This window comes from Mustela lutreola, chromosome 3 (genome assembly GCF_030435805.1).
Source record: "Mustela lutreola isolate mMusLut2 chromosome 3, mMusLut2.pri, whole genome shotgun sequence".
In the NCBI taxonomy this organism is placed as follows: domain Eukaryota; kingdom Metazoa; phylum Chordata; class Mammalia; order Carnivora; family Mustelidae; genus Mustela; species Mustela lutreola.
Window position 1 is genome coordinate 41432717 of NC_081292.1, and position 25794 is coordinate 41458510.

General features: G+C 42.4%; 1 long non-coding RNA gene across 1 annotated transcript; it reads left to right on the plus strand.

Moving 5' to 3' along the window:
• The first annotated feature begins 706 nt into the window (after positions 1-706).
• On the plus strand, positions 707-9998 carry LOC131826584 (uncharacterized). Its single transcript, XR_009351658.1, has 3 exons — positions 707-1041; positions 1407-1443; positions 7364-9998. It is a non-coding gene; the product is annotated as an uncharacterized LOC131826584 (long non-coding RNA).
• The last annotated feature ends 15796 nt before the right edge of the window (positions 9999-25794 follow it).

The following is a 25794-nucleotide window of genomic DNA, read 5'->3' on the forward strand; positions in this document are numbered from 1 at the left end:
TCCGCGCTGCGGGGAGGGCTGCCCAGCGGCGGCCTTCCGCTGCCCGCGCCCCGGGCGAGGCCGCCCTTTCCCCAGTTAGCTGGCTAGGGGAGGGCAGTCTTGGGAAACTACATTTTGTTGTAATCGGTGGGTGCCACTGCCGGGCCCTGAACCGAATGTGCAAGCGAGACTGGAGGTTGTGAAATCCTGGAGGTTGTGAAGTCGGCAGATGCCGCGTCGCTGCGGATCTTGCGGTAAGAGTGCAAACGGGACCTCCAGGGCCCGGTACCACCCACAGCGACCGTGCGGTGCAGAGAAAGGCCAAGTAAAATGAAAGGCGAGGGAAGGCTATTTGGATCTCCTTTCAAGGAAGCACAGAATGGTGAGAAATGTTCTTCAAATGCTGCAAAATAAAAGCACTTAAGGAAAGGAGAAAGCCAAAGCAAAGTTTCCAACAGCAAGCAGCTCGCTGGCAGCCCAGCAGCTGAAACGCGCAGGTCAAGGAGAGAAAGGCAGAGAAATGACACAGCGGCGGGGGAAATGCAGGGAACCGTGTCAGAGCCAAATCTTAGGATGAGGAAACGGTCCAGAGGACTTTAGGGGAAATGTGAAAAGGAACAGAGCGGCTTACTCCAAGAAAGAAAAAAGTACCAAGAACCAAGTAGGGGGGGGATGAAGAATCTGGAAAGCAGAAATGTGGGTGCTTATAAATGTGTGAGAAGCTGCCAGAACCAGGGGGAAAAAAAATTATAGAAAGGAGAAAGCGGAAGATGTAAGCATGAAACATTTGTGGGTTTGGGATTGTTGGTTTTTTTTGTTGTTGTTGTTGTTTGGTTTTTTCCCCCCCAGATTTTATTTATTTGAGAGAGAGTGAGAGAGAGAGAGAAAGGGGGAGGAGCTGAGGGAGACGCAGACTCCCGCCAGGACCCTGGGATCCTGACCTGAACTGAAGGCTAAACTGACTGAGCCACCCAGGTGCCAGGAATGAAATGTTATATTTGGCCCCTGGTAGCCCATAAACGGCCCCCAGAGAACCCCAAGGACAGCAAACGCTTGCCTCAGGTAATGGTGGCTACCGGCCTCATAGCCGTGGGCTTGGTGTGGGGACACGAGTGGCACTGGCCTGACTGCAGTGAGGGAGGACCAGAGAAAGGAGGGAAGCCTCTTCCGTCAGGATTCTGAGGACGGCGCCCAGGAAATGGGCGTTTCTGGATTAATTGCTGTTTCTCAGGCAGCTTTCGGAGAAGCAGGGATTAACTGAGATTTGAGTGCTATTTGTGGCTGAGCAGTGGGCTACCCACAGTGATAAATGTAAAAAACAAGGTAGGTCTGGTGGTGTCATTGATCCGAATCAATAATCAAAGAGAGAGGTATTATGACATTTGACAGTCTTGAGGGAAAAAAAATGTTTTCTGTTTATTTTGCAGCTGGTCTTACCTTTCTGTCCTCCCAGTATGGTTAAAGGTAGGACTGCTTTTTCCTTTCTCAATTTGAGCTGGTTTTGACTCCTAAGTATCCGTCAGGTTCTTCTCTTTCAGTCCCCTTTGGCCAAGAGCAGACAGTATCAGCCCCGTAGGACATTATTCTGCAAAATCCAGGTCTTCGCCATAATCTGAGTTGATCTAAAGGCATTTCAGAGAATTTAGCCTATAGTCAGATAAAAAGAAGCTCCTCATTCCTTCTGTTACCAAATAAACTCGGTTCATCTGATAGAACAATTGCTATGCGTCAGCATTTGAACTCTGGAGGTCACACATTTGACTCCTACAACACAGACAAATACTAGCAGAATAGATCTTAATCAGGGCATGTCGGCCATTTCTAAACCAAGAGCCAATTTACTCAAAATTATGCCGGGAGAACTGGTTCCATTCCCAATCTACAGAGCTTGTAGAACCAGATACAGAGGTATTAGCTAAATTGCCTATTCTCCTGATTGCCACATTTGTTTCTCAGATCTTTTTAATAATGTTTAAGATTCTGAAGAGGTCTCGAGGAACACAGGTGCAACAATCCTCTAAGATGATCTATGTTCCACCTTGGGAGCCCTCTGTGGTATCTAGAGGGTTCTAGCCTCTACCACCGCCTGTCTGATTTTATGAACCTCTGGGATGAGGTTTTCCATCACCTTAGTGACAGTGTCTAGCTCTCTTGCTATTCTCTGAGCCAAAGTTCATGGGATTTTTCTCTTTCTTCAGGCCTTTTGTAAAGAATGGAATGATAAGGCATAGGAAAAGATAGCTCCAGATTCCCTTTGAGTGGCGAAAGATTTTGAATTCAGACCAAAATCCAGTTTTTTTTATTCTCAGAGTCACCTAAATCTAAGGGAATTTTATGGGTCAGGTGGGCCCTGGATGAGCCTGAAGGCAAGCATTATTTACCAAGATGGCAGATCTCTGTCCGATTTAAGGGTGACAGCCAATGGGCTTTTTTGCTGCAAATCTGATCCTATTTATAAGTGGCCATCAGAAATCTTTGACCAGAACACCATGAAGGAGTTGTCTGGTGGTATTATAATATTATTGCGCATTTACCAAGTATGGTTCAAGACCAAGCAATGAAGTTTTTAGTATAGAGATCATAAAGGAGATTGAAACCAAAATTACCTGGACCTGAACCTCTATACTATACTTAAAATCAGATCTAGAAGAGTAAGAAAGCCTCTAAATATATTCCCTCTACTCCCCAGTACTTTCTCAAGTTCTATTTCTGTCAAAGTTCAGTCATAAAAGCTCACTCCCATGACAGGCACCAAAGTGTTGTTAGGTGCAGAAAAGAACCTCTTTCTGGGTCTGATATGAGAGGGAGTGTTAGATTTCTAATTGTTCCACCTACTGTGGAGTTTACCATCTAAAGTCTCTTGGTGTTTGAGTCCAGTTACCTAGTAAGCCAGCTGAATTGATATTAAGCCAAGGTAGTTGTACCAAAGGAAGTTGAATGGCACCAAAAGGGATATAAGTACAAATCCACTAGTTTGAGTAGATGTTCTAGCCCAATCACAACCCAACTGTAGTCAGATGTTGGACTCAAATCAAGGAGAGACTAAGGACATCAAGAACAACACAAAGATATTGGGATTTCTCTGTATCCTAATTTAAACACTTACTTTTTTTTTTAATTGTGAGACAATTGAAAAAATTTAAACAGACTGGATGTTAAGAGATTGGGTTTTTTTTTTTTTTTAATGTAGTAGTGATTTTTTTAGAGCGTCTTTATCTTTTAGAGGTTTATATTCAATATTCACTGCGGAAATGACAGGATGTCAGACATTGTACTCAAAGTAATCTATTTTACCTGCTACTATAATGGTGAATGCATGCTACAGTGCATTTGTCAAGACCTATAGAGCTTTTTAGCACGAAGAATGAAACTTAATATGTGCGTATTTTTTAACCCATCATTTAGGAGGTTGGCAGAATCGCAGGTTGGAATGCAGAATGTGAGCAACGCATTTGACTACTTTATTAATGTATGTTTATAAAGGTACCCGTTACTGGAGCGATAGGGGAAAACATGTTGACCTAATTAATTTTGGAAATGACTAGAGTCTGTAAAGCTAAAGGCGAAGTAACTGCACATAAGCACTGTGCTCTGATTGATGTGATTGTTTCTCACAGTGATACAAGTTAATTCTGCAACCTCTATACATGCATACTGGAATTTAATGCTTAAGTAAATGATGATGGGTAGTAAGAGCCAGAATGCCCTCTATTTGAGTAGGAGGTTACAGACATATTATGATTAGATTGGGAGACATAGGATGAACTTATGTTTTTTAATATAGTTACAGAAGGTAACATAGACATATTTAAATAGGCATATATAGTATATATACATGGTTTAATATTCACACATTTTTTCTTGCTCTGTCAGCTGAGGGGATCTAGAATCGATATTCTGGTAGCCATGAGTACACATAGCACCCAGATTTTGGTTTCTAATATCATTCTCCAGTAAAAGAAACCAGGTTTCTTTAGCCAAATGGCTGATTCTAGGACTGGAGCCAAAAATATATACAATGAGCCTGGAGCATCTTGTAGTTCCAGAATGTGGGGGTGTGCTCTAGACAGAAAGAAAAGGAAGGAAGGAGGGAGGGAGAGGAAAGGAAGAAAACCCACCTGCACACACAACAGAGGGACACCGGAGCCAACTAAAAGATCCCCAATGGCCAAAACTAGAATAATTTGAGCCAAAAAATAAAGTGCTGTTGAATAACAACTCAAAGTATCAAATAAATATCTAGGAGTCTCTGCCGATATAAATAAAAGATTGAATAAATAAGAAAAGCAGGGAGGGTGGGTGGATAAAATGCCAGTACAGAAGACTTCCAAATCATTCATGGAGATGCTAGGCCCTCAAGGAGACAGAGCATAGTTGCTCTTCCTAAAATGTGACCTGCACATCCTGACTTCCTTCCACTACACAGAATACAGTGGGAGAGAGTGGCGGTGGGGAAAGTAGCTTTACAATAGAAACACCTGACAGACGTGACCTCAGCAAGGCTATCAAGGCCAACTTTCACTGTAGGAAGTCATGTTGATGTCCCCTTGATATGATGTGATTAGAATAGTACTTTACTCCTGTGGTCTTCCTCTCAAAAACTGTAACCCTAAGCTAATTACAAGGAAAACATCAGGCAAATCTCAATGGGGAGACCTTCTGACCAGTAGTTCTCAAAACTGGCAAGGGCACCCAAAACAAGGAAAGCTTTTGAAACTAAGACAGCCAAGAAGAGCCCAAGGAGATATGGAGACTAAACTCGTGGCACCTGGGCAGGCTCCCAGAACAATGAAAAGACGTTGGTAAAAACCCAGGCAATCCGAATCAACTATGGACTTCGATTAGTAGTGTAATAAAAAGTGTTTCTCAAAAGTGTTTCTACCCTTCTCCTTCAAAGAAAGGGGAGGGACCTGAAGGCTCGAGAAAGGGTCCACAGTGGAGTCTGGGGACTTTGGGGGTTAAAGGGTGTGTGTGTTTTGCCTAAGGGCTGGTAATGTAGCATTCATCTGACTTTTCCTTTAGGTCACTTGTTAGATGTGTAACTTTAAGTAAATTACCTAATCTTCCCTTCTGTGCATGATGCGCATCTATCAGTCCTTTGAGCGATGAATATGTCCTGAGCACCTACTGTGTACCAGGCACTATGCTAAGGCCCAAGCTGTACCCCCCACCCAAACTTATGAGCTACAACAGTTAACTAATTACTGATAGTAATCAGAATAATAATAAATAATAAACGGAAGCAAAATAATCAAAATTAGGACACACAAAGATACAAGGGAAGATAGGTGCTGGGAAGATGGCCCAGGGAGAAGTGATGCTCCAGAGAGATCCGGAGGACAGGAGGGAAGGAAAGCCCTCCCGGGAAGAGGGAAGGCACGGGAAGGGGCAGGACGGGCATGCTGAGTCAGGTGGCTTGGCCACTGCCTCCTCTTTCCGAACATCACCATGCCCATTCCTCCAAGGTGCTGAATCCGGGAAGGAATTGAAAAGGGACGGGTGTCTCAGAGGTCATCAGCCACCCCAATGTCCTCTCCCTTCCAAAACAGGCTCTGCAGAACCAGCAGAACCAGCCTCAGGGGAGCAGGTCCCAGCAGAAGCCCTCTGAGCTCCCTGCCCTCCAGGAGCTCCAGTGCACCTGTGGCTCCCACTGCCCCTTCTGGTTCCCTCCGCTGGCGCCTTCCACCCGCCAGACTGCTTACTGGGACCTCCTCTGCGCCTCCAGAGTTTGTTTTATGAGTGACCAAGGTGCTTCTTTCTTTTAGTAGCTCCATCCCCTTTGCTGGCTCTGCCTGCTAGGGAAAATGGGCTTGGTCAGGTAACCACTCCCCAGGCTCATCTTGCCCATTAGGCATGCACCTGACACTGCCTTACAGATCTATGGCCTGGCTATCTGGGGCGGAAGTAGGAGGGTGAAATATACAGCAAGAACACTGGCCCAGGGCTCCTTTACAGGGGCACACACTTCTCGGGGGCTTTACCACCCAGAGTAACTCCCCCCTAGGAAACTTCTGGAACACTCCCCCTCATGTCCCACAGTTGGGGTAGATGCTCCTCCTGTCAGAGTGCTGACAGGTCTCTGTCGCACTTGCTGCTTTGCTCACTGGTGTCCCTCCCTGGATGGTAAGCCCTCCTGTGTGAATTTGCTGGGGCAGCCGTAACAAAGCCCTAAGGAGCATGGAAAGGGAGTGAACGTCACCAGTGTGAAAGCATGCAGAGACCAGCACCATCGGTGTAAGGTGTTTATATTGTTGAGCTCTGGGAAATGAAATTAAAGGTCAAGCCCAATTCTGGAAGTCCCAACTGCCCAGCTGAGGCATTTGGAAATTACCCTGCAAGTGACACAGCTGCCCTAGAGGTCATACGCAGAGGAAGAGCTTGAGCGAACCAGAATTTGAATGTTAGTGAAAAATCTGGCATTGGAGAACTTCTGCCTAAGATACGCAGTTTTTATTAAGAATTTGAGAAAATTGTGAAGGAGGGTGCAGGGATACCTCTTTCTGGTCCCAAAGTTTGATTTTTCTCATGATATGACATTAGGTAATAGGATCATTGATCATTGATCGCCTCCTTTTACGACATGACCCGGTCATTTTCTGGAAGGGGAGAGTGACTCTCCTTTAAAAAGCTTAGCTTTTAAAGAGTTGGGGTCATTCCACTGGCCTTCTGGGAGACCCAGCATGTGGCTCTCTTCTTTCATTGTTTGGATTTCACATAGTTACATTGCCCTGCTCACACTACCACTGATCTGGGTTTGTCAAAGATTCTCTTGTGGTCATTGATGAAAACCCCTAGACCTAAATAAGCAGAAAGCTTTCTAAACCCAAGTAACTAGAGAGGAATGGGTCACTGGCCTCAGTCATGCCTGGAACCAGGAACTCCAGTCCTTCAAATCTCTCTTATGTTGTCTTCATTTTTTCTGGCTGGCTGGTTCCGCAAGACTCACGTCCTGAATGACTACATCCTTAATTACTTCCAAAGAGGAAAGAGCACCCTCCTTACCAGAACCAACTAGAAAGTTATAGGGAAATACTGATCAGTTCATTTATCCACACTTGCCCCAAGAAATGCTTATGATTGACCTCAGAAGGAGAAAATCCCTCCTCAAAAAACGGGTTGCTAATCTAGGCTAATAAAATATTAAATGTGTTTTGGGGACTCAACGGAATCATTTTTCTCTTCAAGCATTTTGAGGCTGGCTGTTCCTGGTGACTGCATAGCCTGAATTATCCGGATGGTTCCAGTGTCATTAAATAAAACTTTTCCTGAGTAAAGATGATTTTTAAGTGTATCCCTAAGGATAATTTTTTAGTACACTTTTGTATGACTTCATATGAATGACTGAACAAGTCTGAAAGTAATTTGTCAAATCTTCTGTCCTCAGTTTAGAAGACCCGATGTATTATTGCTCTACTGTAGGGCATACTGGAGAAATTAGCAGACATCTGTGGATCTTCCTTCTCTGTCATTTGAGTTTTCATCTGTCTGTTGACCCACTTGAATGGGATCCTTGCGACCTTGGATTTTGCTCGTTTATCATCCAGATCTGGGGTGTTGTGGACCTATCAACAATTGGTGAAGAAATAATGTTATACATGTTAGACTCTATTGGAGGTGTGGTGCCTCCCTTGTTGGCTGCCTGGGATAAACATCATTCCAAGTTCCTTTGAGTGAGACTCCCTTGAGATTGTCAGGGTAGGAATTTGGGGTTTGCAATGTCTATGTCATGACTCCCCCCTCTTTTGGCTTCAGACTATACATAAGGCTCTTGATCTCATGGCACTCTCTGAAGGTCAGGGGCAAGGCAGACAGCTGGAAGGATGGCTATCAGGGCAGGAAGATGGCTGTGGGGAAGGAAGGGCACACAGGACGGGATCCACACCTGGGATTGGAGGTGTGGAAACGAGAGAGGTGAATCTGAGAACGATAGAGGTGAAGCTGTGAAAGAAGAATCCACAGAACCTTCCGAGTACGTGGGGTATATAGGGAGAAGAGGAGCAGGCAGTTGAAGACGGCTCAGCAAGGTGACTCTAGTCTGTGACAGCGGCACAGGAAGTACTCAACCATCAACAGAAATGGGGAATTCAGAGCGAGCGTGCAGAGCTGGATGGGTTCAGACCCACTGAGCCTGGAAGAGCTAGAAACCTGCCTTTCAGGTCTATGGAAACCCAGGACCACTTCTCGTGAATGTTCAGGAAAGGAAGTGCAGAGCATTAGAAACCACAGTCCCGGGTCAAAGATTACCGCAGTCAGGGGTCAGAGGACACCAGAAGAGTCACATGACTCAGCAACGCCCAGCCCTCTCCGGTTATCCTCATATACTTGGGTGTGGTCCTTGCCGTGTTGAGACCAGTCAGCCGGAACATATCCTTTCCTTTCTCTTTTCTTTCTTTCTTTCTTTTTTTTTTTTTTTTTTAACTTCTTATTATAGAGAACTTTAAAAATAAGCCAAGGTAGAAGGAACATTAACGGACACCCACATTCCCAGTTCCCAATTCCCATGCAGCCTTAACAATGATCACATCGGTGGTCCACCTTGGTTCCTCCCACGTGCTCCCTCTTCTCCCTGCATCGTGATTATGAAGCAAATTCCAGACATCACACTTTTCCTTATAAATATTTCAGTATGAATTTCAAAAGATAAGGACTCTTTAAAAAAAATAAATAAACACAAAACCATTACTCTGCCTTAAAACTTGGTATATTATTCATGTCAAGTCAGGTTCACATTTCCATTTAAAAAAAAAAAAACTAGTTTATTTGAATTAGAATTCAAATTAGACCACAGATTGGGATTGGTTGATAAGCTTTTACGTCTTTTTCACTCTGTGGATTCTCTCTCTCTCTCTCTCTCCCACCCTGGGGCCTCGCTCTTCTTTGAAGTGCCCACCACCCATTATCCTCACTCCTGTGCACCACTATTCCTGTGGCCTGTGGAGATATCCGGAGTCATCTTTGTTCTGGACCTTCAGTGAAGGACACGCCCATCCTGCGCACAGGCCTGAGTAAGCAGCGGGTTGCACCACCACGAGAACACACCTAGTCTCAAGTTGGTGGATGAAGCCGACTCGGTCACCTGTGTCCCAGTAATGCCCATTTGGCTGCTTAGCTCTGCCTTGCTGCAGAGCCAGGAGTAATAAGTCCTTGTTTGCCTTGGAAAGTTCTAGAAAGAGGCCGGGCTCATCACAAAGGTCTGTCTTCAGGGCAATGCTGGGCAGGCCTTCTGAGCCCTAAGAGGAAACCTGAGAGCTGAGACGCACCATCAGCTCAGCTCCACATCTCCAACTACCGAGACACCCCCAAATCGCAGCATCAGTCTCAGCTTTGCTTCGGCACCTGGGGCCTCTGGCACAGGGTTAACTCGGTACCAGCTGATACCCAGTGCCACTCAAAATGTCCTATAAAATGTAGGTGAGTATAAAGGATACGGCGTCTTCAACAGTGAAGATTAAGATGTGTAGGGAATGGGACAAAGGATGGGTTGGTTGTGATGGCGGCTGAGCAGGCTCCAGCAGCGAGAGCAGCCCTGGGCAGGTCCAGGTGGGGCTGCAAAGTGGGGCGGCCCGACGTGCAGGCCCCGCGTCTTAGCAAATGGCCAGGAAGGGGAAGGCAGGAGAATCCAGGAGAGGAAACTATCATCTTATGCAGCACTGGGATGGGCCTTGTGCTGCCGCAGAGATACATACAGAGACTAACCTCGGGGGAAGAGGGGTTAAAAATTGTTGAGGAGGAAACGGGCATCTTTTGTTCCTCCTTTCCCTTGAAGATAAAGCTAGTGTGTATAGAATGAAAGAAGACTTGAAAGCACTGGATGTGAGGAACAAGAAAACGCCAGCGCCTGGCACTGAATTCTCCGCCAGCGTAGCTCATTTCTCAGCAAAAGCCCCATAAAAGGGTCTCCGCCTCAAACAAGGCTCAGGCATACAGCTGGGCCGGCCCGGGGGCACCACTGGTTCCAAGGCGCCCTGGAGCATTGCTGGAGGCGAGCCCGATGCCGGGAATGGCTTCCACTCACTGCCCAGGAGATTCCCACCGGCCTGACTGAAACCCTCACGGAGAAGCTGCAGAGGCCACTGAGTCAGCCCTGGGGAACAACCAACATCTGCAAATGCTCTACAGGCCCAGAGTCCCCAGGACAGCCCACGGGGGCACGCAAGGCAGTGATGCTGACTGTGTAAGGGGGCACCGTGCTGCTGAAGTCTGCCTTAGGCTGTCACATAACCTTCCAGTACTAACAGAAGCAAAGCAAGTTGATTTTCCCGGGCATAGAAATTCTGCTGCTAAGTGATCTGGATTATCACCAGTCTTGTTTCCCTGTAATAGATTTTTTTTTTTTTCTGATTGTTGCTTTTTCAAAATTATTTTCTTCCTCTGACTTAGACAAGTAACAGGAAAAGTGATTAGAGTGGGGGAAAAACCATGGGCTATGTGCTTCCAAATCACAAAGCTGAGAAAAGAAGATGTGTGCGAGAGGCTTTTTCTGTTTTTCATTGTGGGGGAATAATATGGCAAAGTGCTATATAGAAGCAAATTATGACACCAAAAATTCTCTGACTGTTGATATATTTTAATCTTTATGTGTGACATTAACAGTTTTAGTGTATATTAATTACCTGCCATCTGGCCCATTCATTTTATTTTTATTTATTTATTTTTTAAAAGATTTTATTTATTTGACAGACAGAGATCACAAGTAGGCAGAGAGGCAGGCAGAGAAAGAGGAAGGGAAGCAGGCTCCCTGCTAAGCAGAGAGCCTGATGTGGGGCTCAATCCCAGGACCCTGACCTGGGTCATGGGATCATGACCTGAGCCAAAGCAGAGGCTTTAACCCGCTGGGCCACCCAGGTGCCCCTGACCCATTTATTTTAAATATAGCTTTTGAATGAGTGGATTTTTATGTGCTTTGTGTATGTGTGTGTGTGTGTACATATATCTTCATTTTTCCATAATCTAAAGTAGGGAGAAACTCAACATTTATTTTTAGAAGCTCATTCTCTGAGGTTGAAAGAGATAAAAACGTATTTCTTCTCTTAAAGTTATTTGTTTGATAACCTGAAATCATTAAAGCATCCAAGATGTAAAAGTCCCAGATTCAAAACTTAATGTCAGTAAGAGTCTAACAGATAAAATTGAGTGACCCAGTTTTCTCAGAAAGGAAAATAGGTATGTATATGGACAGATTAAAGGAGCAAACACACGTGTGGCACTTACTAAGTAGCCAGTACTATACTGGCACTCACAGGTATTGACTCATTTAATCTTCATGACAGTTCTGGGAAGTAGGCATTACCGTGGCCCTCATTTTATGGATGAAAAATTAGAGGCACCAAGAGGTTAAATAAGTTGCTAAGGGTCAAACACTAGTAAGTGAAGGAGCTAGCATATACAACTAAGCTGTCTGCTCCCAGAGCCACATTCTTGCTCTATTTGCAGTGTTACCAAAAAAAGAAGAAGAAGAAGAAGACGATGACGATGACAATGAGGAAGGAGAAGAAGAAGAGAGGAAGGGGTGGAAGAGGAAGGGGCGGAGAAGGAAGGAGAAGAGGAGGAAGAGATCCTCTTCTCGTTAGGAGACATAGGACCCTCAAGACACCCATCTTGAGTTGAGTCCTTGTGTGGGGATGAGGTTCAAGAGTTAAGGCGCTCCTCGTGACAAGAATACAAGAATAATGTTCTTGTTCAGAGAGGTTAAGTCTGCCTCAGATTGTGTGGCTGCTGTGTGGCTAGACAGGTTTCAAAGTCACTGTGTCACATCAAGAACACATTAAACTGCTCTGAGGTATGTGTAAATAAGGTTCTTGGGAAAAAATTAGAATTTAATAATTCAAAGGATTTTTAAAATCACCAACTATGTGAAAGATCATCTTTCAAGCAAACCATAATACAAATAAATATAAGGTGGTAGCATTAGTCTTATGGAAATAACACAGTTCTTACCCTCAGTGTTTTAGAATCTAATAGATCGTTGAGATTATGCACATAAACGTTTACAAGTTGGATTAATATTGTTGAAATGTCCCATGGCTCCATAACTGACTTATTGCTGTTTCTTACTCTCTGTAGCTCCTATCTAGAGTATAAGTTTCACGAAAACAGCCACCTTGATTACCTTGCTTCCTGCGATAGTACAGTGCCTGGTACCTAGGAGGTGTCCAATAAATGAACACTGAACGAATGAGTGAGTGAATGAGTGTATTACCAGCCGTGTTGAGGCCATGGGCTTGGGGAAGTGATTTGAGGATGAGACTGCCATTCAAAGGATGGGCCTGAAGCAGCATGCAGATGGAGAAGGACAACCGAAGAAAGTGGAGGACCATAAAAGCCAAGACTAGGAGTCCAGTGTGGAAAGTGGTGAGAATCACTGGGAAGCACCACAGACAGATTTAGAAGAATGAGAATTGGGAAGACGCTGTTGCATTCGGTCTTGGGGCTGAAAAGAAGGATGACTGCAGGAGAGACACTGCAGTGGGACCCCATTTTCACGGAGCTTAAGGAGTAAGTGGTACGCTAGACAGGAAGTTTGGCAGTGAATGGAAGGAAAGAGAGAATGACAGCATTGGATATTTTCTTGCAAATGCAAGGACGTTGTTAATAAAGAAGAGTCCTGTTGTCACTTTGTTACTGTCTCAAGTGGAGGCTTGCTCTCCCTTGTCCTTTGTCCTAAGAGAACAAAAGGGGCCTTGAATTTCACAAGTGCCCCCAGTGATGCTTCTGAGAGCTTGGGCTTTGGAATTGGAATGCCCTGGTTCAAATCCCAGTTCTTACGATTTCAAGCTGTGAGACCGAAGGGAGATGACTTAATTCCCTAAGATTTCTCATCAGTAAAGTGGGAGTTTGGTCACTGAATATTGGTCACTAAGTATTATAAGTTCCTACCACGTGCCAGACACCATTCTGCTGGGGAGGTTAGCATACCGTGGCAGATAGGTCTCTGTACAATTCCACAGGAAGCCAACTAATATTTTAAAATTTTATCTTGGTTTCATTTCGAAGAAGATGGAGTTCGATGTGCTTTCTCCTCTTGCTCCCACGAAGTACAGCTAAAAACCTTGACTATCATATATAAGACATGAGAAGACCCTAAAAGGTGGAGAAAAGGCAAAGACTGGGAGTGTGGGATCCAAAGTACAACCTGATGATGAGTTGTCTGGGTTTTCTCTTAGTTTCACATATACCAGACTTATAACTGAAGAACCCAGCAGCCTACAAAGGCCAGCGGGAGCAAAGATTAAAAAATCCCCAATAAAAACCTGTTCTCTCAAAGTCCAGGAAAAGGGCATTTTAACAGAACTAAAAACTTTTAGACAGTAATCACTTACTCCAGTGAAAAATCACAGGAGAGAGGGCCTGGGTGTCTCAGTCAGTAAAGCGTCTGACTCTTGATTTCAGATCAAGCCATGATCTCAGGGTTGTGAGATCAAGCCCTGCATTGGGCTCCACACTGGGCATAGAGCCTGCTTAAGATTTTCTCTCTCCCTTTTCTTCTGCCTCCCCAAAAAACACAGGAGAAATGGTGATTGGACTCCCACCCACAGCAGTAAAGAAGGGAGCAGGAGCCCAGAATTCCTGCTTCACCAGGCTTTATCAAAGGACTCCAACTGCACATCACCCCTGCCGCCCCCACACATGTGCACATACATGCGCGCACGCGTGCACACACACACACACTCCAACTGCACATCACCCCTACCGCCCCCACACATGTGCACATACATGCGCGCACGCGTGCACACACACACACTCCAACTGCACATCACCCCTGCCGCCCCCACACATGTGCACATACATGCGCGCACGCGTGCACACACACACACACTCCAACTGCACATCACCCCTGCCGCCCCCACACATGTGCACATACATGCGCGCACGCGTGCACACACACACACACTCCAACTGCACATCACCCCTGCCGCCCCCACACATGTGCACATACATGCGCGCACGCGTGCACACACACACACACCAACTGCACATCACCCCTGCCACCCCCACACATGTGCACATACATGCGCGCACGCATGCGCGCACACACACACACACACACACACAACATATGCTGGGGAGCTATCAGAGCAGACCATGGAAAGCAGGCACTTTATCCCCACGTGACAGTAACAAGGCCTCTGCCACCACAGTGTCAGTGGAGACCACATGGGGAATCTGAATTCTACCCACAGACAGCAGTAATAAAGTGCTCCTCCCCCTCCCTGCTAGAGTGGTGTCAAAGGAGGCCTAGTAGAGAGTCAGGACTTTCACCACTGTCCAGGGGTAATGAAGCCCCCTTCCTGTGGTATCAACAGTTAACAAGGCACTTCTGGCCCTCCCAGCAAGGACGGTGTGTATTAGTAGGATCAGCACTCCCATCCCTACCCAGCAGTAAGCAGGAGTCCTTTCCTTCTCCAGTGTGAACAGAGGTCAAGTGGTGAATGTGGCCTCCAACCCCTCTCAGTGGCCCCCCCTCCCTGAACCTGGCAGTAACAAGGCAGTGCTCCTCCCTTCCTCTGTCAGATTGGCATCAGAACAGCCAGTTAAAACAGGAAGTTTAAGTAAGATCAGAGCCTCATAACATAATGTCCAAAATGTCCAGTTTTCAACTGAAAACCACTTGCATGCCAAATATTAGAAAAATATCAGGAGACAAAAGATCATCAATAGAGTCCATCACTAAAATGACAGAAATGTTAGGATTATCTGAAAAAGGTTCTAAAGGAGCCATCTGAAGATGCTTCACAAAGCAATTACAAACATGCTTGAAACATGAAAAAATGGAAAGTTCGATTAAGGAAATAGAGTCCCAGTACAGAAATAGAAGGTAAAAAGAACCAAATGGAAACTTCAGGACTTAAAAACACAATAACAAAAGTTAACTCAGTGGATGCGGTGATACAGGGGCCAGAGAAAAAGGAGATCTGTGAGCTGAAATATACAGCAGTAGAAATTGCCTAATCTGAATAATAAAGAGAAAATAGAAAAAAAGAAAGAAAGAAAACCAATAAAAGCTCAGGGACCTGTGGGCTCATACCAAAAAATCTAACATTTCTATCATCCAAATCCCAGTACAAGAGGAGAAACAGAGCAAAGCTGAAAAAATACCTGTGGAAATAATGGCTGAAAAACTTTCCAAATTTGAGAAAAGACATAAACCTACAGATTCAAGATGTGAGTGAATCACAAACAGGATAAACCAAAGAAATCCATACCAACTCAACAGAGTTATACAAAAACAACCTGAATGATAGCAAATTTCCTGTCAGAAACTATGAAGGCCAGAAGAAAATGGGGCATTTTGCAAGTGATGAAATGAAAAAACTGACAACCCAGAATTCAATGTCCAGTGAAAATACTCTTCAAAAGTCAAAGGAAAATCAAGATATTATCAGCTGAAGAAAAACTAAATGAATTTGTCACCAGCAGACTTCTTAAGAGAATGGCTAAAGAAATGCATAAGGAAAGAATCCTAGAATATTGGGAAGAAAGATAGAATAATAGAAAGAGTAAAAGTTAAAAGTAAACCTATTTCCTTCTCCTCTTAAGCTCCTGAATTATGTTTGATGGTTGAAGTGAAAATTATAACACTGACTGTTGTGCCTCTAAATGTATGTAGATGGAGGGGGCACCTGAGTGGCTCAGTCAGTTAACCAGCTGACTCTTGATCTCAGCTCACTCAGGTCTTGATCTCAGGATCATGAGTTCAAGCTCCACATTGGGTTCCACACTGGGCATGGAGCCTACTTTAAAAAATGTATGTATGTAGAGAAAATATTTAAAATAATTTATAAGTAGGGGAAGACAAAAGGATGTTAAGGGATTTAAGTTTTCTATACTTGAACTAATAAAATATTAACACCATTAGACTATAATCAATTATGCATATAAAGTAATAGCTAGAGCAACCATTAAAAAAGCTACAAAGAGATATACCCCAAACATTATAGTCCTAGGAGAATGTACAAAATAATATTAAAATAAAAATTAAAGTTAAAAAAACCCTCTATAAATAAATAAAAATAGAATTCCAAAAATTGTTCAATTAATCCACAAAAAAATAAACAAGAAAAATAAACAGGAGAATAAGAAATAGAATAAATATAGAACAAAAAATAATATGACAGATTTAAATCCTAATATCAATAATTATATTAAATATAAATGATCTAATCAAAACCACAAGATACCCCCTTATATTTGTCAGAATGGACTAGGATCAAGCATTGGTAAGGATGTGGAGAAAAGGGAACCTTCAAGCACTGGTGGGGGGAATGTAAATTCGGGCAGCCCCTGTGGTAAACAATATGGGGGTTCCTCGAAAAATTAAAAATATGATACCATATGATCTAATACTTCTCCTACTAGGTATTTACCTGAGGAAAACAAAACATTAATTCAGAAAGATATATGCACCCCGATGTTTACCCTAGCATTATATACAATAGCCAAGATATGGAAGCAACCCAAATATTTATCAATAGATGAATGGATAAGAAGATGTGGTATATACATTCGACGGAGTATTACTCAACCATAAAAAAGAATGAGATCTTCCCAGTATGCAACAACATGAATGGACCCAGGAGGTATTATGCTAAGTAAAATAAGTCAGAGGAAGACGAATACTATATAATTTTACTTCCATGTGGAATCTAAAAAAACAAAACAAAACAAAACAAAATAAAAACAGAAACAGAATCATAAATACAGGGAACAAACTAGTGGTTTCCAGAGGAGGAGTTGGAGCCAGGTTGGGGAAATAAGTGAAGGGGATTAAGAGTTACAAACTTCAAGTACAGCACAGGGAATAGTGTCAGTAATATCATAATAACATTGTATGGTGACAGATTGTAACTACACTTATCATGGTGAGCATAGCATAATATAAAGAATTGTCAAGTCATGATGTTGTAACCTGAAACTTAAAGAACACTGTATGTCAAGTATCCTTCAGTAAATAAACAAAAATAATTTAAAAATGTAAATGATCTAAATCCATCAGTTGAAAGACAGAGATTAGCAGAAGGGATTAGAAAACAGGACCTCCCCCCACCCAAAAAAAAGAAAAGAAAAGAAAACAGGGCCCAACTGGATGCTGTCTATAAGAAACTCACTTATTCTTTTTCTTCCATATTGAATTGATATTGATTTCAGGACATGCCATGTCAAAATAAAACCAAAGAGTCAACACTCACTTTTAACAATGATATTGTATTCTACAAAAGCACTTTACAACTCCATCCCATCTCTGAGTATAATGTGCTGGTATGTGGGCTCATGATTATCTGCAAGCATTTCTCTATTCAGTCCCATAATCCAGGCTCTCTCTGAATATTACAAGGAGCTAATAAGTGGGAATTAGAGAAGGAAGAGGAAAGAGAGGGGAATAAGGTTCTTCCAGTTAAAGGTTTTGTTGCAATGAGGGGATAAAGAAGTATGATTTATTTTTTGGTGTCTTTTCATCTCTATACCTTGCTAAGTAATGTTTACAATGTATATTCAGCAGGCTTTTCCTGAGCTGTAACTCAGAAATTTTTTTCCTGCAAACAATGTATTTACAAATGTGGTTATTAACTTACACAGCCATCTCACAATAACTAGTAAAGATTAAAATTGTGCACTCTTAGTATATTTGTTTACAGTGTTTTAAGGGAAATATATATTGCCATGGTGATGAAGCTCTAAACAGACTGGACAAAACATCTAGAAATTGAAAGTAGTTTAGAAAAAAAACAGGCAAAGAAATAAATATCACCAAAGAAAAAAGATTAATTGGAGCTTAAATATAAAACTAAATCATTGGTTAATTAACCAAACTATATGGACCTACTAAAAAGCAAAACCAGACTGAAAGACCCAACATTTTTTAAAAAATGCTAAAAAACAAGGCATAGATCTGCCCAATATTGAGTTTTATTTCCATTCTCTCCTTTCCTTCTTCTATGTGTGTTCTTCCAGATCTGCCTCTAGGGGCTTTTAAGAAAACCGTTTCTATTTTCAATTTGACCTCAAATGTCCTGAGCAAAGTATTTGCTATTCTGCTAGATTCTTTTGTTGGTAAACATTAGATATCATTATTTCTACTGGTTATTATAAGAAACTCACTTACATATAACTATATAGGTAGGTTCAAAGCAAAAAGAGAGAAAAAGACATATCATGCAAACATCAATCGAAAGAAAGCAGAAATGGCTATAATAATATCAATAAAGTACACTTTCGAGTGAAGAAATTTACCTGCATTAGGCTTATTACATAAAGACAAAAGGATTAATCTACCAAGGAAATGTAGCAATCTTAAATATGATGGAGGCACCAAAGAGTGAGCTATAAAATGTATGAAGCAAAAAATGCTAGAATTAAAAGGAGCGGATAAATCCACAGTTAGAGATGAAGACTCCAGTAGCCCCTCTCTCTGCAATTGACAGAACAGCTAGACATAGACTCAGCAAGGATATAGAACATCATCCAGTAACAGGATTTAACTGATATTTATAGAACACTTTGCCCCAAAATAGCAGAATACATAGTCTTTTCAATTTCCTGTGGAATAAATGCCAAGATAAGGCTATAATCAGATTTCATAATTTAAAAAACTATATTAATCAGACCTATTTGCCCTGTAAATTTTTAGATATAACCTTGGGTTTATATTGGAATTAGTTTATGAAAAGCGATGATTTGAAATTTTATTTCACTTTCATTATAAATTGATGTTGGCTGCGCCTTATCCTTCACAACTGAGCACTCCATTCTTCCCTTCTCAAATAGGGGCAGCAACCTGAGACAGGGGAGGCACTCACTGTAAGCAAGTCAAAATTATGAAAATCTGGATTTACAAAGATGTTTTTTCACATTCACAGATGTTTTCATTAAAGATTGTCCAAAATATTGCTTTACTATTTAAGCGTAAATTCTCTTTCCTAAGTAATACCATGTACATTCTACTTCTTTTATTTGTGTGTTCGTTTGTTAATTTATTAGAGAGTGCAAGAGAGCGTGAAGGGGGAGGGAGGCAGAGAGACTATCTCAAGCAGGCTCCAGGCTCAGTGTGAAGCCCGAGGCGGGGCTCAGTCTTACGAACCCTGAGATCATGGCCTGAGCCAAAATCAAGAGTTGGACACCCACATGGCTGAGCCACCCAGGTGCCCCTGTACATTCTACTTCTATAGGCAATTCCCACATTAATTAAAGCACCTGTACAGTGGCTAGGACAAAAGTTGGTCATTCACCTTCTCTGGGCCAACAAAGTCCTAGTCACACACTTGATCACCATGATCACACAGCGGCAAGATGATGGTTGGGCCTTTTTTTACTCAGCAAAGGATGTGGCATCTCATTCCTTCAAGCTTTCAGTCACTCTGTTGACCATATTGTTGTGGTTATGAATGACAGAAATTCAACTCAGACTTGCATAAGCAAAAGGGAGGAATTTACTAGAAGGCTCATAAAGCCAAACTGTTGGCAGCACAAGGCATACCGTGGCATCATAGACATCTTTGCTTACTCAGCTCGTAAGAGAGCATCCAGTTTGCTGAATGACTAACTAATACATCTTTTTCTTTTTCTTTTTTAACAAAACTCCCTGGGCATCCTCACTGTAGACAGTGAGGAGTTGAAACCACCAATGGATTCAGTGATGTGCATGAAGTAGTGACTGGTGTAGCACAGGAAATTGCTCATGTTCACCAGGGAGAATGAAGAGTCCTATCCCTAGGATAGGGTCACACCTACCATTTAACTACATTCTCTACTCTCTAGTGTGGTTTCCTTGGTTCAGGGAAGATAAAACTCCAAACAGGAAGTATCAATCAATCTAAATAGTTAAATTATGACTACATAGCAAATGAGTTATGTCCCAGAAATATCATTAGAAAAAAAAAAAATCCCATCTGGGGAGTTTGCATCAAGATTGAAAAATTTTAAAATCAACACACACTCAAGGACCCTTCTCCTCCCTTGAACAAAGATAGGAAAAAAATGAAGAGCCAAATAACTTTTTTTCCCATTTAATTATGGGAGAAAATTTACCAGTGACAAGAAAATGCCCTTTGTCCCAGAAAACAATGTATCCACGCACTAGGCATTCTGGAAGAACCAAGCCCAGGCCTCTCTTTGGACTGCTCTGTGGTCAGGACAGGAGAGTAGCCTTTCCACGAAGCGGTCATCCCTTAGATTTGTGCCTGCCCCAATTTCCTCTTCTCTCCTGCTTCTCCAACCCCCTAAGTGTATCTTCTAGGAACATTCCATGAGCCAAGAGCAGTGCAGCTGCACTGATGATTAGCAGCAATAGTAACTCTTTCTCTGGCGGGAGCAAAATAAGTATCTTGTCTTTGACCTCCAGTTCTCACCAGGACCCAGCTGGGTGGATCCCTCAGAGCCCATAGGCACACACTGCCTGCCATAATTCTGCCTGTGACATTCAGGCAGCACAAGATAAATCTCATCTACTGCTCATCCATTCTCTCTCTCTCTCTCTCTCTTACACACACACACACACACACCAAGGCACGCACATTAAAAAGTCAGAATAGGAGCTTACCCCCCCGAACTAGTTTAAGAGGTGAGCTGTATGGGGCGTGTTCAGTCCATATGAACCCATAAACATGACAGGAATGGCAGGTGCCACAAGCTTCTCCTCACATAACCAATAAATGGAAACTGGTCCCACTCCCGCCAAAGACCGTGCCTTGAGTGGGGAAAATGGTCCTTATGGACACCAGCTCCATCCACACCACATGAATCATGACATTTTATTTAAATGATTATTAGTTTGGATGCAGCTAAATTATTAGTCTGCCTCACATTCCTGGGTCAAGCCCAGGACCTACCATGCCATTTCTCTTATGACAGTTCACATCTGAGCTAACACTTCAGGAAACAGAAGAAAAATCCTATTTTCTTTTGTACCTGTCCAAAACAAACAAACAAAAAAGGCCGAGATGATTTAGAACTGTGTAATACGTTGAAAGTCACTGCCCAATTCTCAAAGAGTCTCTTTTTTTTTAACCGAAGGGAGTTAGAACATTTCTTTAAAAAGTGACCTCCTTCAATTGATTTAAAATACCCTTCAGATTCAAATTGGAAATTGACTGTCTGCCCAACATGGCTGGTGGTATTGGTTCAGTTAGGCAACCATCTGTGGATCTTGCATTTCATGTGGGTTTATGTGAAAATCAAAACACAAAAATACTAAGAGAAATTGTGAGAGAAATGTTTTTTTTATAATCTTCCAGTGGGCAAGGAATATAAAAAATTAAAGGATAAACAAATGGTTTTTAAATACATAAAAAGATGTTCAAATTCATCCATAATAAGAGAAAGGCAAATGAAAATATAGGTAGAAGTGATAGAATTCTATAAATCCTGTATTCCATTCTACCCTGGAAATCTTATAAATATTGGCAAAAGTTATTATGCTGGCTTTTCATAGAACATTCCATGGGATGTGGCCTACACCACTTTCTTTGGTTATTCAAGGAAAGGTGGACTTCAGAAGGCTGAGGGCCTTAGGTGTAATTTAGATTATAATTGCAAAATAAGAGAACATTTCTAGTAAATTGATGTTCTATAGAATAAAAATTAAGAATATTTTTCTAGTATCTTTTTATATTGTATTACTAAGCTAATATGCAGACTAAGAAACAGCATATAGAATATAACAATTTTGTATATTTTGTATGCCAAGGAAAAAATGGAAGAACATAGATCAAAATGTTAATGGTGGTCATCTCTTACCTAGTAAAATTATAGTTGATTTTTAAAATACTCCTTCCCAGAAAAGAGTACATGATACCTTTCTCCAACCCAAGACTCAAACAGGTTTCTCACAACCACATGGAATAATTTACAAAGAATGGAGGAAGTGTCTTTATGTTGATTGAGAACTTTCTCAACTTGTTTTCGACTTAGGAGATTAATATAGGATAGAACCACTGCAACAAGAAATTAATATAAGATGTAGTGTAATAGCTTCTCAAATCATTAATGTTGACTTCCTAAGAAATCTTTGTAGCACCAGTAAAAGGGATCCTGTGGTTTTAAACAGCTCTTGAACTTGCTCTCTGAGAAATTTAATCTGTAGGCCTGTGTTTAAACACACAGGATATTGTTATATAACTAAGCAGCTGGGAAGATTAATAGTGATTAAAAATAAAAAGGGAAAACACAGAGTACACCAAGGCAGGACTGTTTAATGAGAAAAGGGTAACTGGAAGGAAAATAGTATTTGTACAGGGTAATGAAAAGTCAGCCCACAGACGTATCAAATAAGAATAAAGACATTGTGTCTCATATTCGACTCAAAAGGTACTGCTTATCCAAAGAAATGATTACATTGGAATTAATGGAAATACTATCCATGAGCATATACACTAAATACATGTATTATGGACCATTTGTGAAGTATTTATTTTCAAATTTCATGCCTATTCTTAAAAGCCAAACACCTGAATGTGCCTGTGATTCCTCCTTCCTTCCTCACCCCCTCCTTTGCAGGGGTGCCCAACAACCTCGTTTCTTGAACGCCGTGGGCACTGCCCAGCCACCACATCGTTAACACACCTTTCCTGTTCGGCCTGCACATGTGAGCCCCAACGTGTTCACATTTCCTCAGAGCCCAGCCCCCCACCTCACACGACAGCACATCCATTCAGATACAGAGATGCAAGGAGCAGCATCAGGATTTCTGGGAGGTTCCAGGGATGAGTAGAAAGACGATTAACACATTGTCATGCACTCAAACAACTTCAGCTGAGCGAGGGACCCACATATCAGCCATAGTTACAAGCCAGTTGGCTTTGGTGGAGAAAGGGGGGCCATGCTTGGGAAGCCAGCCTCAGACTGGTGACCACTTGTTCTGGACCCACCGCCCACAAATTCTCTAGCAAACGTGAGTGCTTCGAGTGAACGAGAGTAACATGGATGGGTGAGTCAGGCCGGCTGTGGGACGCCCCGCCAGGGCTGAGGTCAGATGGAGAGCATACGTTCTGTCCAGAGCCACTCAATGTCTCCATCCTTTTCAGATGCCAAGCTTGCAAAATAAAATCAACCTGCAGGCCTCTTGGGGTTCAGGCTGCCCATGTGGGACTTCTGTATAATACTGACCCATCATTTAAATGTTTAGTACATCTAAGTCCTTGTTCTAGGAACTTTACATGTGTTAATTCATGGACTCCCCACGACCATTGAGACTGATGTTATGTTTTGTCCATTTGATAAACAGACCGACTGAGGCACTGGAGGCTCCGTGTCCCTTGCTGCGGTTGCACGGCTAGTCAGATGGTGGAGTGGGGTTCTGACACCAGCCAGCCTCAGGGCCCACGCCCTTAAAAGAAGTGCTCGCAGGCACTCTGCCGCTCTGTATCTAGGCTTTTAACATTTCTTAATTCAGCTTATCATAGTTAATGATTTGGTGAGCCAAATATTATTCCATTTTGTTGTTGAACAAACTCTTTCACCTGGTGTACAGAGTTTTGATGGAAAAAATTCATGTCCATCTACCCACAGTTTCATAAACATAGTAACACTTTCTGCTTATCGCCATCTTTCTGATCTGAAGGGTCCTGATACTGTGTTCCCCAAAGAAGAAAGCAGGCCCAGGGAAGGGTCTGGTGCTTAAAGGATTCCCTCACTCTCCAGCTCCTCCCCCTCATTCCAACCCACTGCCAATATCCTTCCCAATTCTGGGGATTAGTGGTTTCTTGCTCAGTCTTCCTTACAGGTACACACAGGACAATGCTTTCTTTTCAATAGCTGCGTCATGTTTACAACTCTGTGGATCTTTCTGGACGTGGTAATCTGTTATTAGGCCAGTGTCTTCAGAGAAATTCTATTTATGTGAGTTAAAACAAATCCAAGGGCACTTAGGGATTTGGTAAAACAGGCAAAATATAAACTCCCAACTCCTTGATCTTCATTCAAGTGTTTCAGTAGACAAGGGGATGTGGCCACATTTTATTCACAGACTTTTCTAAGAACTCTGGACATTACATTGTGTTTTTACTTATGTTAAAGCCAAAATATTAGGAGTCTTACTATAGGCGATCCTTTTTGCCTCCTGGCCTTTGTTCCTACTGCTCCCTCAGCCTGGACCTCTCTACAGCTACAGCCCCTCCCCAAACTCTGGCTCCTACCCAACCTTCCTAACATTCCTCACATGCCATGTCCCCTGACCTCCAAGGTGGTGACATGTCTCCTCTGTATATACCCCGTGCCTAGCACTCAGTATCTATTTCAGTTGCCTATTTATTTCTCTCTCACCTAATGTATAGTTGGAACTATACTTTTTAACCTAATTCACACCTAAAATGCATACAGTCATACTTACTTCGGAAAAAGGTTGTGCCCTTGAGCTTTTAAATTTGGCGGTTTATTTTACAATCTCAAGAATGGTAAGAATACATGGGTTGTGGGCTTTGGCATTGAAAGAATGTGGGTTTGGCATCCAACTCCAGTTCTAATGGTGATGTGACCTTGAACTTAACATCCATGAGGCAGTTTTATCCTTTGGAAAATTAACTTACTTCTCTGTGAGGGTTAATGCGTAAGGGTGCAGAGCTGTTCAAATTCATGCTCAGCTGAGTTGTATTTCTCAAGAGGAATTTAATTTTGTGAAAAAGAGATATTTAATCAAAAAGAGAGGAAGAATACTGCCAGTTGGGTAGGAATTACTCAAATGTATTTTATGATTTGCAACTTTACCTACACTGAGTTGAATCTATAATTTATATTTAACATGTAATCTGTTGCTTTCCACCTATTCAATACCAAAATACATTAAATGGTCTGAAAATGTATCAGACTCCTTTAAAATGCTCAAATAAAATGAAATTTGAAAAATGAAAAAGAATGTTGGCACCATCAAAGGGAGTGTCTTTTCTGCCATGAAGTTAATTGTACAGTAAATGTCACTAAGACCCCACTTTAATCTTTAGAGATTGGAAACATCAGTTCATCCAAATTTCTAAGCATCAAACTTAAAACAGCTCAGAGAGTATTTTGAAATTATTTACTTAGGGGTGCCTGGGTGGCTCAGTGGGTTAAAAACTCTGACTCCGGCTCAGGTCATGATTCCAGGGTTCTGGGATGGAGCCCCGCATCAGGCTCTCTGCTCAGCGGGGAGCCTGCTTCCTCCTCTCTCTCTCTGCCTGCCTCTCTGCCTGCTTGTGATCTCTATCTGTCAAATTAAAAAAAAAAAAAAAAAGTTATTTACTTAATAGTAAATTGGCTTCTGAGCAAGTAAAGAATCCAGTAATCCACTTCATGTTTAAACCCTGCTTTTTAAGACCCTTGGACAGGAACCCAGATGCTCAGTAGCTGATTGCTGCCAGATTTAACCTGCAAAGACAAACAGACAATGCTTACCAACGAAGAATGTCACTAATGAACTCAACTCAGATCCCAAGAGGAAATGGGGTCCCATTTCCTTGTACTTGCCTCGTTTAGATAAGCTAAAAGTTTCTCTAAAGCCACAGAATTAAAGAAGAGGATATTCCTTCAGCATCCGTTATCAACTAAGAGTGTATGAACGTATACAAGCACAGTGCACATTCTCACAGGTCCACGTTCACTAATCTCTCATTTCTCTACTTGCTCTAAGTCAGAAGCCATTCTAGGTGCTGTGGGACCCCAAGATGCATGCACAGTTTTGCCCTCAAGCAGCTCCCAGTTTGAGTTTCATTTGCAAAAATGCAGTATTTTAAGCTATCACTAATTCACCATTCAAGTGGGCACTAACTCGAACCGAAGGCTTAGGAGAGAGGAGATGGGGCAACAGAACACCAGAGGCGTGAGTGGGCAGCAGACAGGACCACTAACAGGGCA